This window comes from Callorhinus ursinus, unplaced genomic scaffold (assembly GCF_003265705.2).
Source record: "Callorhinus ursinus isolate GAN/ISIS: 27379988/994484 unplaced genomic scaffold, GSC_fseal_2.0 scaffold27, whole genome shotgun sequence".
NCBI lineage: Eukaryota > Metazoa > Chordata > Mammalia > Carnivora > Otariidae > Callorhinus > Callorhinus ursinus.
Window position 1 is genome coordinate 7,992,215 of NW_027397089.1, and position 14,206 is coordinate 8,006,420.

General features: G+C 39.7%; 1 protein-coding gene across 1 annotated transcript in view; it reads left to right on the top strand.

Annotated features, from left to right (window-relative positions):
- ITPR2 (inositol 1,4,5-trisphosphate receptor type 2) overlaps positions 1-14,206 on the top strand; it is a 497,992-nt gene that overhangs the window by 242,363 nt on the left and 241,423 nt on the right. The window lies entirely within an intron of this gene.

The window sequence follows — 14,206 nt, forward strand, 5'->3', positions numbered from 1 at the left end:
TGTGCATTGCTAAGCAATTTGCTTGATTTGTCTCATTTAATGCTTGGATAGGTTCTTTGATAATTTACATTGTACAGTTGAGAAAAACAGAATTATCCAGATTAGGTAGCTTGGCTAGGGTTACAGTATATGCTCAGTAAATATTTGATAAATGAATCAATGATTTAACTAATTAATGGCCATTTAAAATTTTTTTTGTCTTTCCCCCATCTGCAATTTGACGTAAGTGACTGTATATTAACAAGATTTAATGACTGCTCAACTTTAATTTGAATAAATAACCTAAGATAACCTAAGAGGATCAATTTAAAAATTTTAGAACTAAGAAACTGAATTCATCTCAGTGATTAATTATAAATAAGTATTAAACTGGATAGATATCCTATGTAACAAAAAGAAACAGTGTGTAAAACTCATTATTCACAATAATAATAAAAAATAATAAATACTTAAGAGAAAAGTTAACAAAAACATGAGAGAAGAATGTTGCAATACTATTTTGAGGGCTATAAAAATGTTTAATAAAGGAAGAGCTTTACTCTTACTGGGTTTAAAAAAGTTCCTTTTGTGAAGATGCTGGCTCTCCTCGAATACCTGATAAATTTAATGCTTCAGCCTGCCTGGGAACCCTCCTCCACACACATCTTCCCTCCTCACTGCCCACTTGGGCTTAGGTACCACATGCGGGACCAGACCCCACCAGGATGTGTCCCTTGGCAGTGTGCCCCTCTGTGAAGGCATCCTCCTTACCTCCCATAGGTTCCTTCAGGCTGCTGAGGGATCTTCTTTCCATGGCTGTGGCCTCTGACTCTGCTGGCTCACTCCACATGCATCCCCACATCACCGTTGGTACCCTGTGCCAGGCTGTCCCCCCCAGCAGCTGACGTGCTCCTCGCCCTGTCAAGTTCTGATTCTCCACTGTGGGCAGCCTCCTATGCAGGCACCTTCCACTTCTTTTTGGACTCAGAAGCTCTGGATCACCTCATCCTCATGTGCACTTCTTGCCCAGGGCTGACGCTTAACTTTGCTCTGCTCCTCCTACAGACTTTAGGACTGAAGCTTTCAAGAAGGGGAGAAATAAAGGAAGGGGCCACATAGGTATCGTGTCAAAAATAAAGAAGGACACAAAAGAGAAGCTAATTCTGACTTTAAAAAGATACACATAACAAAATGTCCAGAAGGATATAAGTGAAATATTAACATTGATTATCTCCGAGTGGTGAAATTAGAGGTGAATCTGGTTCTGTTGTTCATGCTTTAGTGTATTTTAATAATATACTTTTTAAGCTATAATGAAAGAGTACTAACAGCATTTCTCTTTGGGTGAAGTCATCTGGGAAATAGACTAACCGTTAAAAGATAAAATCCCAAGGAAAAACAAAGAAATAAGATGATGTTCTTTCTCTTGTTTTCCTCTACGTAGGACTACATTGTCCTAGCTGCCAAGTACATTTCTGTATTTTAACATCTTAAGGCAGCCTCCCGTCTTCTGCCTCCTTTCCCTCCCTGTCCTCCCCCTCGTCCACCTCCTTCTTTTCCTTCTCGCTCATCTCGTCCCACCCCCTCTTGCTCTCTCAGTATTTAGCAAATGCACTGGTGGGGGGAACACCACTTGGCCCTCCACAGAGCATAGAAGGCGTCCTGTTCAAAACATTTAAAAATTGCGATGAAGAACTTTCAGCCACAGGGGAGACCGCATGCTGTGCTCTCCACCTGACTTCCCACTTTAGTGCTGTTTCTTGTGCTTTGGGATTTAAAATAGTCACCGACACTATATTAGTCTAAATATATCTTTTATTTCCGTTATAAGATGTCATTTCCTGCCAATCCTCTACTGGCCCAAACCTTATGATTTAGCAGGATAGTTTAGTAACTTTTTATTATGCTTTAAAGACATGGGTGATAGATAGGAAGTAAAAAATTATATCCAAGTCTGTATTCAAGGTAGGTTTGGAAGAATGATGCTTTTGTGTAAAATTTCAGTTTTTTATCTTTGTGAGAAGGCACGTTTTCTTTCTCTTCCTGGTTTGTTCTTTCCACTTGAGCAGTTAGGAAGCTCTGGAAATTTTATCCCCACCACTATCTCTCTGCATTTGTACCTCTCCTTCCTTCCCCTCCATAAAGGCCTTGTTTAACCCCTCATCACTTCCTTCCTGGACCCCTGTGGGAATTATTCAGTGTTCTCTCCTCCTGTCTTTCTTCACCTAAAGAAATCTGCCACCAGGGGGCTCCTGGAAGCCCCCAGCCTTCAGCCCTGTCCCTTTGTCTAACAAACTCTTGAGGATGGATTTCTCATTGTCACATTCATGGCCCCTACAGCACAGCCCTACCTTACCTTTCCGACCTTCTTGCTCGCTGGTTCCCGTATACCTCATGTGACCGTGGATGGATATGATGCCCCATGCCTTGCTCACGCTGTATCTTACTTTCTCATTATCTGTTTCGTTCTTTCTCATTCTCTGTCTTGTTCTTTTCCTTTCTCTCTCCAGTTTCCACCACTGCCACCTGTCAGCATCTTTCCCATTATTTGAAATTTTTATTCAAATTCCTCCATGAAAGCCCTTCTTAACTCCCATATCTGGAGCTGAACTTGGCCCCATTTGACCACTTGTACTTTTCTTACAGTCTTCCTTTGATCATATTGTATCCCATCCCAAGTCCTCATCTTATTTCCCCTATTAGACTTTGAGGGACAGTGATTATGAATCACAGAGACGTGAATAAAAAGCAATTGTCTAAGATGAAGAATGTGAAAAGCAAATCCCACTTTGTGATAGTTAGACCACCTCTTTTTTTTGCTCGTTCATGAATTGCTGTGCATAGAAAAACATAATGAACATAAGAGGCATTCAGAACTGAGCATCCACAGTAGTAAAGTGATCTAAACCCACCTTACTTGAATAGCGATTGAAAACACTTGAAATATTTAAGCAAAGGAGAGACGTCTGAGGGAAAACATAAGAATCTTTCAACGTTTGAAGGTGATCATGGACTTCTTTTACAGGGATAAGGTTAAAACTAATATAGGGTAGCTGCAAGAGGCAGATTTTTGTCCCACTCTAAAGAATAACTATTTTACAGTTAGTAATCTTTGAAAACCATACTGATCACATTTGATTGTTCTCTTTTGTTCACTCCCATTAAACACAAGAGCAGGTTCTACTGACTTCACTTCCAAAATATATCTTTTTCTTTATCTGTGTGACACCCTTGTCCAAATTCACCATCATGTGACATGGATTACAGAAGCATTTTCTTACTGAACTCCCCACCCCCACTCCTGTCTTGCTAGCATCCATTCCCTACATAGCAGTTAGAATGATCTTAAAATGTACATCAAATCATATCACTCACCTACTGTCCATTGCACTTGAAATTTGTATTCCTTACCATGGCTTAGAATGTCCTTGATCATCTGAGCCTCTTCTTTTATTTATTTATTTTTTTTGGATGTAGTGTTCCATGATTCATTGTTTGCATATAACACCCAGTGCTCCATTCAGTACATACCCTCTTTAATACCCATCACCAGGCTAACCCATCCCCCCCACCAGAACCCTCAGTTTGTTTCTCAGAGTCCATAGTGTCTCATGGTTCATCTCCCCCTCCGATTTCCCCCCCTTCATTTTTCCCTTCCTGCTATCTTCTTCTTCTTTTTTTTAAAACATATAATGTATTATTTGTTTCAGAGGCACAGATCTGTGATTCAACAGTCTTACACAATTCACAGTGCTCACCATAGCACGTACCCTCCTCAATGTCTATCACCCAGCCACCCCATCCCTACCACCCCCCACAACTCCAGCAACCCTCAGTTTGTTTCCTGAGATTAAGAATTCCTCATATCAGTAAGATCATTCATATGATCTTCTACATGTCTTTCTCTGATTGACTTATTTTGCTTAGCATAATACTCTCTAGTTCCATCTAAGTTGTTGCAAATGGCAAGATTTTGTTTTCTGTTTTTTTTGATGGCTGCATAATATTCCGTCTTCTTTATCCATTTATCTGTTGATGGACATCTTGGTTCTTTCCATAGTTTGGCTATTGTGGACATTGCTGCTATAAACATTGGGGTACAAGTACCCCTTCAGATCACTACATTTGTATCTTTGCAGTAAATACCCATAGTGCAATTGCTGGGTCATACGGTAGCTCTATTTTCAACTGTTTGAGGAACCTCCATACTGTTTTCCAGAGTGGCTGCACCAGCTTGCATTCCCACCAACAGCGTAGGAGGGTTCCCCTTTCTCTGCATCCTCACCAACATCTGTCATTTCCTGACTTGTTAACTGTAGCTATTCTGACTGGTGTGAGGTGGTATCTCATTGAGGTTTTGATTTGGATTTCCCTGATGCCGAGCAATGGGGAGCACTTTTTCATGTGTCTGATGGCCATCTGGATGTCTTCTTTGCAAAAATGTCTGTTCATGTCTTCTGCTCATTTCTTGATTGGATTATTTATTCTTTGGATGTTGAGTTTGATAAGTTCTTTATAGATTGTGAATACTAGCCCTTTATCTGATATGTCATTTGCAAATATCTTCTCTCATTCTGTCGGTTGTCTTTTGGTTTTGTTGACTGTTTCCTTTGCTGTGCAAAGGCTTTTTATCTTGATGAAGTCCCAGTAGTTTATTTTTGCCCTGGCTTCCCTTGCCTTTGGCGATGTTTCTAGGAAGAAGTTGCTGCGGCTGAGGTCGAAGAGGTTACTGCCTGTGTTCTCCTCTAGGATTTTGATGGACTCCTGTCTCACATTTAGGTCTTTCATCCATTTTGAGTGTATTTTTGTGTGTGGTGTAAGGAAACGGTCCAGTTTCATTCTTCTGCATGTGGCTGTCCAATTTTCCCAGCACCATTTGTTGAAGAGACTGTCTTTTTTCCATTGGACATTCTTTCCTGCTTTGTCGAAGATGAGTTGACCATAGAGTTGAGGGTCCATTTCTGGGCTCTCGATTCTGTTCCATTGATCTATGTGTCTGTTTTTGTGCCAGTACCATACTGTCTTGATGATGACAGCTTTGTAATAGAGCTGGAAGTCTGGAATTGTGATGCCACCAGCTTTGCTTTTCTTTTTCAACATTCCTCTGGCTATTCGGGGTCTTTTCAGGTTCCATACAAATTTTGTTCCATTTCTTTGAAAAAAGTTGATGGTATTTTGATAGGGACTGCATCTGAGCCTCTTCTTTTTCTAACTTTTCCTTCACTCGTCCTCTCCCACCTCTGCTGCCCCACCCACACTGGCCCTCCTCCTGTTTCTAATCTGCACCAGATTTTTTTCTCATCTCAGGGCATTTGTGTGTGCTGTTTCCTCTCTCTGGATCCTCTTCCCCCCAATTGTTACATGCTCAAAATAGAAGTGCTCAGTGAAATGTTCCAGAACATCCCATATACAGTGTCCCAGCTTCTTCCTGCTCCTTATCCTATTTTTTTTCCCTCCTAGCACATAGCACTATTTGAAAGCATCTTGTTTGTCTATTTATTTATTTTTCCTTCTTGTTGTCTGCTTCTCCCATTAGAATGTAAACTACAAAAGCAGGGACTTTGCCTTATTCACTAACTGGTAGGGCCTGGAAGTGTCTGACACTGACTACGCAGGTTAATGAGTGTTGACTGACCGTAATCCACAGGCTAGGAATTTTGCAGATAGTGAAATTTAGGCTCAGAAATGTTAAGTACTTGTCCAATTAATAAGTAGTTGAGTTGGGTTTAAAGTCCAAATGTCTCTGAGTATAAAGTTTATGCTGTACTGCGTTACCTGAGAAGTCCTACCCTAGGAAGCCCTAACGTATAAACTAGAACTTGGCAGTTTGGCTTGCTGAGTGGGGATTAATCTGAAGTTTTACAACTCAGGTGCAAAAACATTTTTGTGTTTCAACAACTCTTTAAGAATACAAAGAGGTGCTACTATTTAACAGAATTCAAATACGTAAGAATTTATAATATTGGAGAGAACAAAGAGCTACATATTTTTTTAAAGATTTTATTTATTTATTTGACAGAAAGAGACACAGCGAGAGAAGGAACACCAGCAGGGGGAGTGGGAGAGGGAGAAGCAGGCTTCCCGCCAAGAGCAGGGAGCCCGATGTGGAGCTCGATCCCAGGACCATGACCTGATCCCATGATCCCAGAGTCATGACCTGAGCCGAAGACAGACGCTTAACGACTGAGCCACCCAGGCGCCCCAAAGAGGTTACATATTTAAGCAAAAGTCAAGAGAACAAAGTCAAGAGAACACAAAGCAAATGTTCAGGGCATTCACAAATTGGTCAACACATTCTTGTAAATGCAAATATCTATTACAGATCTTCCTCAACTTACAATGGGGTTGCATCCCTACAAATGCCTCCTAACTTGAAAATAGCTAAGTCGAAAAACGCATTTAATACCCCAAACCTATCAAACACCATAGCTTAGCCTACCCTTTGTTGAAAGTGCTCGGAACACTTACATTAGCCTACATTTAGGCAGAAATCATCTAACACAAAGCCTTTATTCTTTAATAAAGTGTCGAATTGAGGTATTCACGTACAGGCACAGAACCCTCCTGGTCGTGGGGCTGCCTGGGAGCTGCAGCTGGCTGCCACTGTCTGGCATCCTGGGGGAGGATCCTACTGCACATCACTAGCTTGGGAAAAGGGAAAAGATCAAAATTCAAAAATCAAAGTACGATTTTCTACCAAATGTGTTTCACTTTTGCACCACTGTAAAGTCAAAAAATTGTTAAGTCAAACCACTGTAACTCAGGGAACTTCTGTACAGTTACATTTACATAACATGTTACAATTTGTAAAGTGCTCTCAACTGCATAAGCTCAACTCATCTATCACCAAAAATTCTAAATTCTAATTCTCTTTGTGGTTTGTACATTAGATACAAAAGGTAGTAAAAGGTGGGTGCCTGGGTGGCTCAATCAGTTAAGTGTCTGCCTTCAGCTCAGGTCCTGATCCCAGAGTCCTGGGATCGAGCCCCACATTGGGCTTCCTGCTCAGTGGGAGGTCTGCTTCTCCCTCTCCCTCACTTTCTTTGTTCTCCCTCCCTCTCTCTCTCTCTCAAATAAATAAAATCTTAAAAAAACAACAAAAAAACCCCAAAATATAGTAAAAAGCAAGAGCACTTCCTTAGTGCTCACATTCCTGAGAGCAGTGAGTATTTATTGAGTATAGGACAGTGTGGTAAACTTCATGATGTGGACACAATTCTTACCCTATTTTACATTGGGGATATGAGGTTGGCAAGGCTAAGCAGTTTGCCCAAGGTCACACAGGCAGGTGGGGACAGAGCCAGCACCTTCTAAACTGACAGGCTTGCAGGCATTTGTGATGCTCTACTATCACAGATCGGTTTAAACAAGCATTATCTATTTGATGCCTTTAAGATACAAAATATGGATCAAGATGCTAATTTAAGCTGTACATGAAATGAATTCATACAGTTTTCAGATAACTTAAAAAGTAGGTAAGGAGATAGTGAATTAAGTTAGTAAGGGTTCTGGGGGAAGTCCTTATAGAAAAAGAGTGCTTCCTATCATTTGTCTCTTTTTCCTTGATGAATACTCCAGAAATTTTTATCAGCTACTATCGAAGGTAGTACGGTACAAGGCTTTAGTACAACTGAAGCCGTGATCAACTGTGAATGTACCATGCGTATTGTGTTAGGTTTATCCGAACAAACTTCCTAAGCTTCTAAAAGCTGAGGTGCTTTTGAATGATTTGTATCTGCAGAAATTACCGATAGTTACCTCCATTGCTACACTTTCTCCCAAGTTATGTCAAATTTGAAATTGATAGGAAGATACAGGGTCTTCAGTGGTAATAAATGCGAATTCCCAGTAATATCATTCCCTGCGGGGGTGCCTAGCTGGAATGTAAGGCATACACATGTCTATCATTCTCTACCCTCAATGAGGTGAGTTAAGGCTGGTTTGGGAACAAGTAAGGATGGGAACCGCTGCAATAAATGCACACCATGATGTTCACTGAGATTTGAGAAATGGTAGGGCCATTAAGACCATGTAAAGTTTTAAATGCTCTTGGTCAGTTCCTGTTCCTCAGTTTACTCTTTTATATAAAACACAATAGCACATGTTAGAAGTAGTTTGAGAAAAAGCATCCAAAAATTACTTCCATATTATTTCACTTAAAAAAGAATTTTGCTCCATGTGTTTCATAATCTTCAAATGATTTGGGGGGATTAATGTTGGGTACTTTGTTGGCAACAGAATCTTTTTTCCAAGTGGAAATTCTGTAAAATATCTTCTACAAATGGTTTGAATAATGAACATCAATCTTCAAGCCAATTGTTCCCAAAAAATTTGAACATGTAGAAAATAGTAACCCTTTGAGGAGAGAAATTCAGTGTCTATTAAACAAACAAATCTGTTTTAATCTACCTAGGAGGTTGTAGTTGATTGTAAGATGAGTTTGACACAATGTACTCCTGTAATTCTGGTTTTTAAAAACATCATTATTGCTTTTTAAAGTTAAATCTGAATAAGTTACAAGATAGGTCAAAATCTTATAATATTTTTCACATATTCATTGATTCATTGGATTTATAATGATCCCTCGTTATCTGAAACATATTATTTTAATTGTTTGGGAAGTACAATCTCAAACTGTATTTCCTGACCTCAATAAATTTTTAGTACACTGGAGTAAATATAACAGGTACAGAAATCACAAAGCAGAATAAGTGGCTTAACTAAGCAGTACCAAGTAGCTTATCTGTTACAAAGTTTTAGAGCCTGAGATAGTGCCTAGAGCTCAGTAGGTACTCAATAAGTATTTATTGCATGAATAAAATAAATGGATGAATACAAATATATGCGTGAATATCCTACCCCTCTCATTGGCTGCATAGTATCTTATTATGTGCCTATATCCTAATTTATTTAAGCCCATTGCTGGATATTTATGTTGTTTCTAATCATTTTGCATATGAGGGAAAATAAGGTGAATACCTACGAGTAGAATTTCTGGGTATTTTAATTTTGACAGACACTGCTGTCTGTAGAAATCATTTAATTTACATGTCACCAATGATGCAGGAGAGCGTTTTCCTCCTTGATAACGGGTCATTATCAAATTCTTAGATCTTTGCCAATCCTGTAATTAAATATCATTATAGATGATATCCTTACAAATATTGTTACAGAAAATATCATTATAAATAAAAGTATTATTATGTGTTTCTCTTTTTATGAGTGAAGAAAAAAAATCTGTCCTTATGGTTGAGTCATTGGCATTTCCTTTTCTGTGGATTGTCACTTCTTGTACTTTGCTTACTTTTTCTAAAGGTTTTTTTTTTTCTTAACAGTTTCTCAATCATAATAACCCTTTATTTATTAAGGAAATATGCTCTTTGCCTATAAGTAACAATTGAAAAATTTTCTTCATTTGTCATTTGAATTTTATTTTTTGTTTATTTTCAATTTTCATTTTATTTATTTATTTTTATTTTTTTATGTTCAGTTAGCCACTGTATAGTATATCATTAATTTTTGATGTAGTGTTCAATGATTCATTAGTTGCGTATAAGACCCAGTGCTCATATAATTTTATTTTATTTTTTTGGCATACAGAAATTTATTTTATATTAGGCTTACAGGTTTTCTTTCATTTTCAGAATGGCCTTGATTTAAAAGATGTTTATAAATTCCCATTGAGAATTTTCATGGCTTTGATTTCTCTGTCTGCTTGTTTGTGTTTTTGGTGTGGCTGTTTACAATTGCGAGCTCTCTGGACTAGATTCAGTTATAAGGTAGAAGGTATGGAATCAGCTTTATTTTTTCCAGATGACTAGTCAGGTGTGCCAGTAGTAGTTATTGCATAACCCATAAAATTATAGTCTTTATTCAATTTGGGGATTAATTGAATGTACTTGGAGTGCCACACAGGAAAGATGCATTTCATATCTTTAGTGTTCTTTGCATTTAACCACACTAGTGCTTCGGTAGAGACTTATCCTGGATACTGTGACATACTACAGAAAAGGCACCACACTGCCCACCCTGTTACCCCTTCCTTGTGCACCACCGGCTATTCTAGTTCTTATGAGCCCACACAGTAGGACTTGACAACCAAGCAGGGCTTCTAATTCCTGTTGATACTTTCTGTTGCCTTTCCCCCTACCTGTCAGTTTATCTATCTAAGCATTTTTTTCCATGGCACCTATCACTGCAGTATGTGTGTTCTCAGAGATTTGGTTCTGGCAGGTACCATCACTGATTTTGTCTAATTAAAAAATGTCACCTAATCTGCAATATTTAATGAATAATAATTAGAAATAGATTTTGATTACATCTTAAAATCACCACAAAGACGAGTCATATCCAGAGAATTTTCAGGATTGATAAGCCTAATTAGTAGCTTAGCCAATCATCAAAATACTGGTGAATAAATATAGCTCATTTTAGAGAACTAGCTATCGCTAGGCAGAGCGCTACAAAAGGTAAATGCATTAATGACAGCCCATCCTTTCTACTATTCGTTTCTGAAAGAACTCCATACACTTACTCTCTGACAAAACATCCTTAACAAGGTAGTATCCCAATTGCATTCTAATTTAGAAGAGAAATGGGAACACTTTTTTTTAAGATTTCATTTATTTATTTGACAGAGAGAGACACAGAGAGAGCGGGAACACGAGCAGGGGGAGTGGGAGAGGGAGAAGCAAGCTTCCTGCCGAGCAGGGAGCCCGATGCGAGGCTCGGTCCCAGGACCCTGGGATCATGACCTGAGCCGAAGGCAGACGCTTAACAACTGAGCCACCCAGGCACCCCAGGAACATTTGTTTTTTAAATGTTTTAAACTTTAATGTGACTCTTTCCACTAAAGCACACAGTTGGAATTATTGCTACAGGCCAGAAGAATGACTGCTATAGTAAATTCATTAGTTCTTTCTTAATTGGGAGGGGCAGGGAACAACCAGCAATCCCCAAATACATCCTAGTTCACATTTCACTATACTGTACTATTTATACCAGAATTTTCCTAATTTAATAAAAGTAAACTAAGTTTGGATTATATTTTTGGTTGCATTTGCAAAATATTCTAGTTATTGTTTTTGGTGAGATCATGAATTAATTCTTTTCTTTTCCTTGTCACAATTTTCCTTTCTGCTTTAATTTTTAAACAATATATGGAAAGCTAATTAGCATTGTCAGCTTGGCTTTTGAATTAATATTTATAATATTTTGACGGTGCAGAGAATCTATTTCATGCCATACCTTTAAAGGGATATTTTTATAATTGCTTGAAAAATTTTTATCATTATTTCCACAGCTGTCTTATTTTAACTTGAATTCTCTTTTCCCCAGTTGCAGAGTCCATTTTCTTTTATGACTTAGAAATTGTGATTTAGGCCTTGGCTGGAGTTTACCTTAGGCAGGAGAAAGTAAAGAGCTTTTATTTTACTCCGTTAATTTATAATGCGCAATTTGTGCTAGGGTAGGAGACTAGAAAATACCCATTAAAGTAGTACAATTTGGGGAAAGTAAACAAACAAACAAAACCCTTTTGACAAAGTCTGGGATAGTGAATTCTCCTGAGCCCAGTCTGTCTGAGCTGTTGGCCCTAGTGGAATAGTGGCAGAAACATCTGGGATGGGTATGATTCTCCCTGAGATCGCTAATTAGAAGCCTGCACTGCCGAGACTAACAGAGGCCCTGCCTTTGGACTGAATCTCCACCGGTGTCATTAGAAAAATATTCATTGACTCCTTCTTTGTGTCAGTTCTATTCATAGCAACAACACTTAGTTGATGGTCAGTTGTGTCTAATGTACCTGATTCCTAAAGGGGAGATCAATCCCAATCCCCTCCTCAATTTTTTCTAAGTGTTAGCGTAAACTTGGTTATAATATATATTGAGGAACATTGAAGTTTATATGTTTTTGTTTCTTCTTTGCATAGAAAGTAACATATAACAAACAGCATTGTCTTCTGTTTGACTTTCGAGTGTTCAGAGAGAGCCCAGCTTATGTGTGAAGCAGCCAGAAAGGGATCAAAGTCTCACCAGGATTTGATCGTGGTGCAGGATTGAGTATTTATAAAAATATGTGCAGCTTGGCAGTGCTGAGGCCGTCTGTCCTTCAGATGGAAAGGGGGTGGAGTTGCTCCACCGCTGTGTGTGACGGACATAAACAGAGATAGTGTATGCTTTGGAAAAGGGATATTTACAGTGAATATAAGAGAACATTCACTGGGGAAATCTGGGCAGCAGTGCAACTGATTGTTTGGGTTACCTTACAGCTTTATTATTTCCTTAAATTTCAGCTAGAGCCCTTGTTTATTAAATTGGTAACTTTTTGTGTTGGTAGCTAAAATTATCTGTTTTCAAAGTAGTTTTAAAGTATCTTTCAACTTCAGGGAATTTTCACCAGCAGAACTAGTACTGCCTACTGTCATTGCTCTTCTTTCATTATATGAAGCAAGCCGGATTCTCTCTCTCTTTTCTTCCTTTTCTAGTTTCATTCATTAAAAAAAGTCTTCCAGGGGCGCCTGGGTGGCTCAGTTGGTTCAGTGTCTGCGTTCCGCTCAGGTCATGATCCCCGCATCTTTGGATGAAGTTTCGCATCGGGCTCCCTGCTCAGCGAGGATTCTGCTTCTCCTTCCGCCTCTGCCCCTCCCCCTACTCATCCTCTCTCCCCCTCTCTCTCTCTTCTCTCAAAAAAATAAATAAAATATTTTTTTAAAAAAAGTCTTCCAGGGATTATCATGATAACTTTAAATAATATCCTTACATTTATGTGTTTTGACTTAACAGCTCTAAGCTGTATTTCAGCTATATTTCCATGCTGAAAAATAAGGAACATTAACATTTTGCCTTCATTTTGACCTCTTCTCTCCCACTCTATGTTATAATTATTGCTTACTAGATTATTGGTTTTATGTTATGATTTCTGAAACTTATAATCTATTTGGAAATATAATGAAATCCTTTATAGGATAATAAAATTTAAAAATCAGATCATTCGGGGGAGGAGCAAGATGGCGGAGGAATAGGAGACCTAAATTTCGTCTAGTCCCAGGAATTCAGCTGGATAGGGATCAAACCATTCTGAACACCTACAAACTCAACAGGAGATTTAAGAAAAGAATAGCAGCAACTCTTTGAACAGAAAAGTGACCACTTTCTGGAAGGTAGGACATGCAGAGAAGTGAATCAGAGGCAATATTCCGGAGGATAGACGGCGGGGGAGGGGCCTCCGTCGGCCGCTTCTGGCAAGTGATAGAGCCGCGGAGCACAAAATCGGAACTTTTAGAAGTCAGCTCCGCTGAGGGACGTCGCCCCAGTGGCCAAGCAGGGGGTGGAACCCTTGCTGGGACAGTGTGGTCTCCAGACCCTCGGGGTCACAGAAAGACCGGGGGTGCCTGAGCGTGGCAGAGCTCCCAGGTATCAGATCAGGGAAGCCGGCTGCAGAGATGTAGCCTAGGAGTAGGCTCTCAGCTCGCGGTTGCCATAAACCGTGATCCCCAGCACAGTCGAGCCACTGCTCCTCCAGCAGGGACCCAACAAGCGGCAGATCCGGGGAGACTCCTCTTCCTCCACTGGGAGGAGCAGCACGGGAGCGCACTGCAGGGATCTGCTGGGTTTGGAGACTCCACAGGGGTCGTGTGCCAGAGATAGAAACAGTAGGTCACAGGCGAGGTGAGCATGGAGTGCAGCTGGAGACTGGAGAGACGGGAGTGATTGACTGCTTTTCTCTGCGGGTGCACTGAGGAGTGGGGCCCCCGAGTTCTCGGCTTCTTCGGTTGGAGATTGGGAGGCCGCCATTTTCACTCTCGTCCTCCAAAACTGTATGGAAAGCTTGCAGGGAACATAAGCTCCCGAGAGCAAACCCAAGCAGATTACTTAGCCCGGACCGACAAGGGCGGGGCAATTCCGCCTCCGGTGAAGACGTTTGGAAACCATGACAACAGGCCCCTCCCCCAGAAGATCAGCAAGAACAGCCAGCCAAGACCAAGTTTACCGATCAATGAGAACGGCATAACTCCAGCACTAGTAGGGGAATACTGCACATAGAATTCATGGCGTTTTCCCTCTGATTCTTTAGTCTTTCAAAGTTAATATTTTTTCTTTTTCTTCTTTTTCTATTTTTTTTTTCTTTTTGGCTTTTTCATCCAACATCTTTTCAATCCCTTTTTAAAAAATCTTTTTTATTTTTCATTTTTAGAGTCATATTCTGTCCCTTCATAGTAGTTAACCT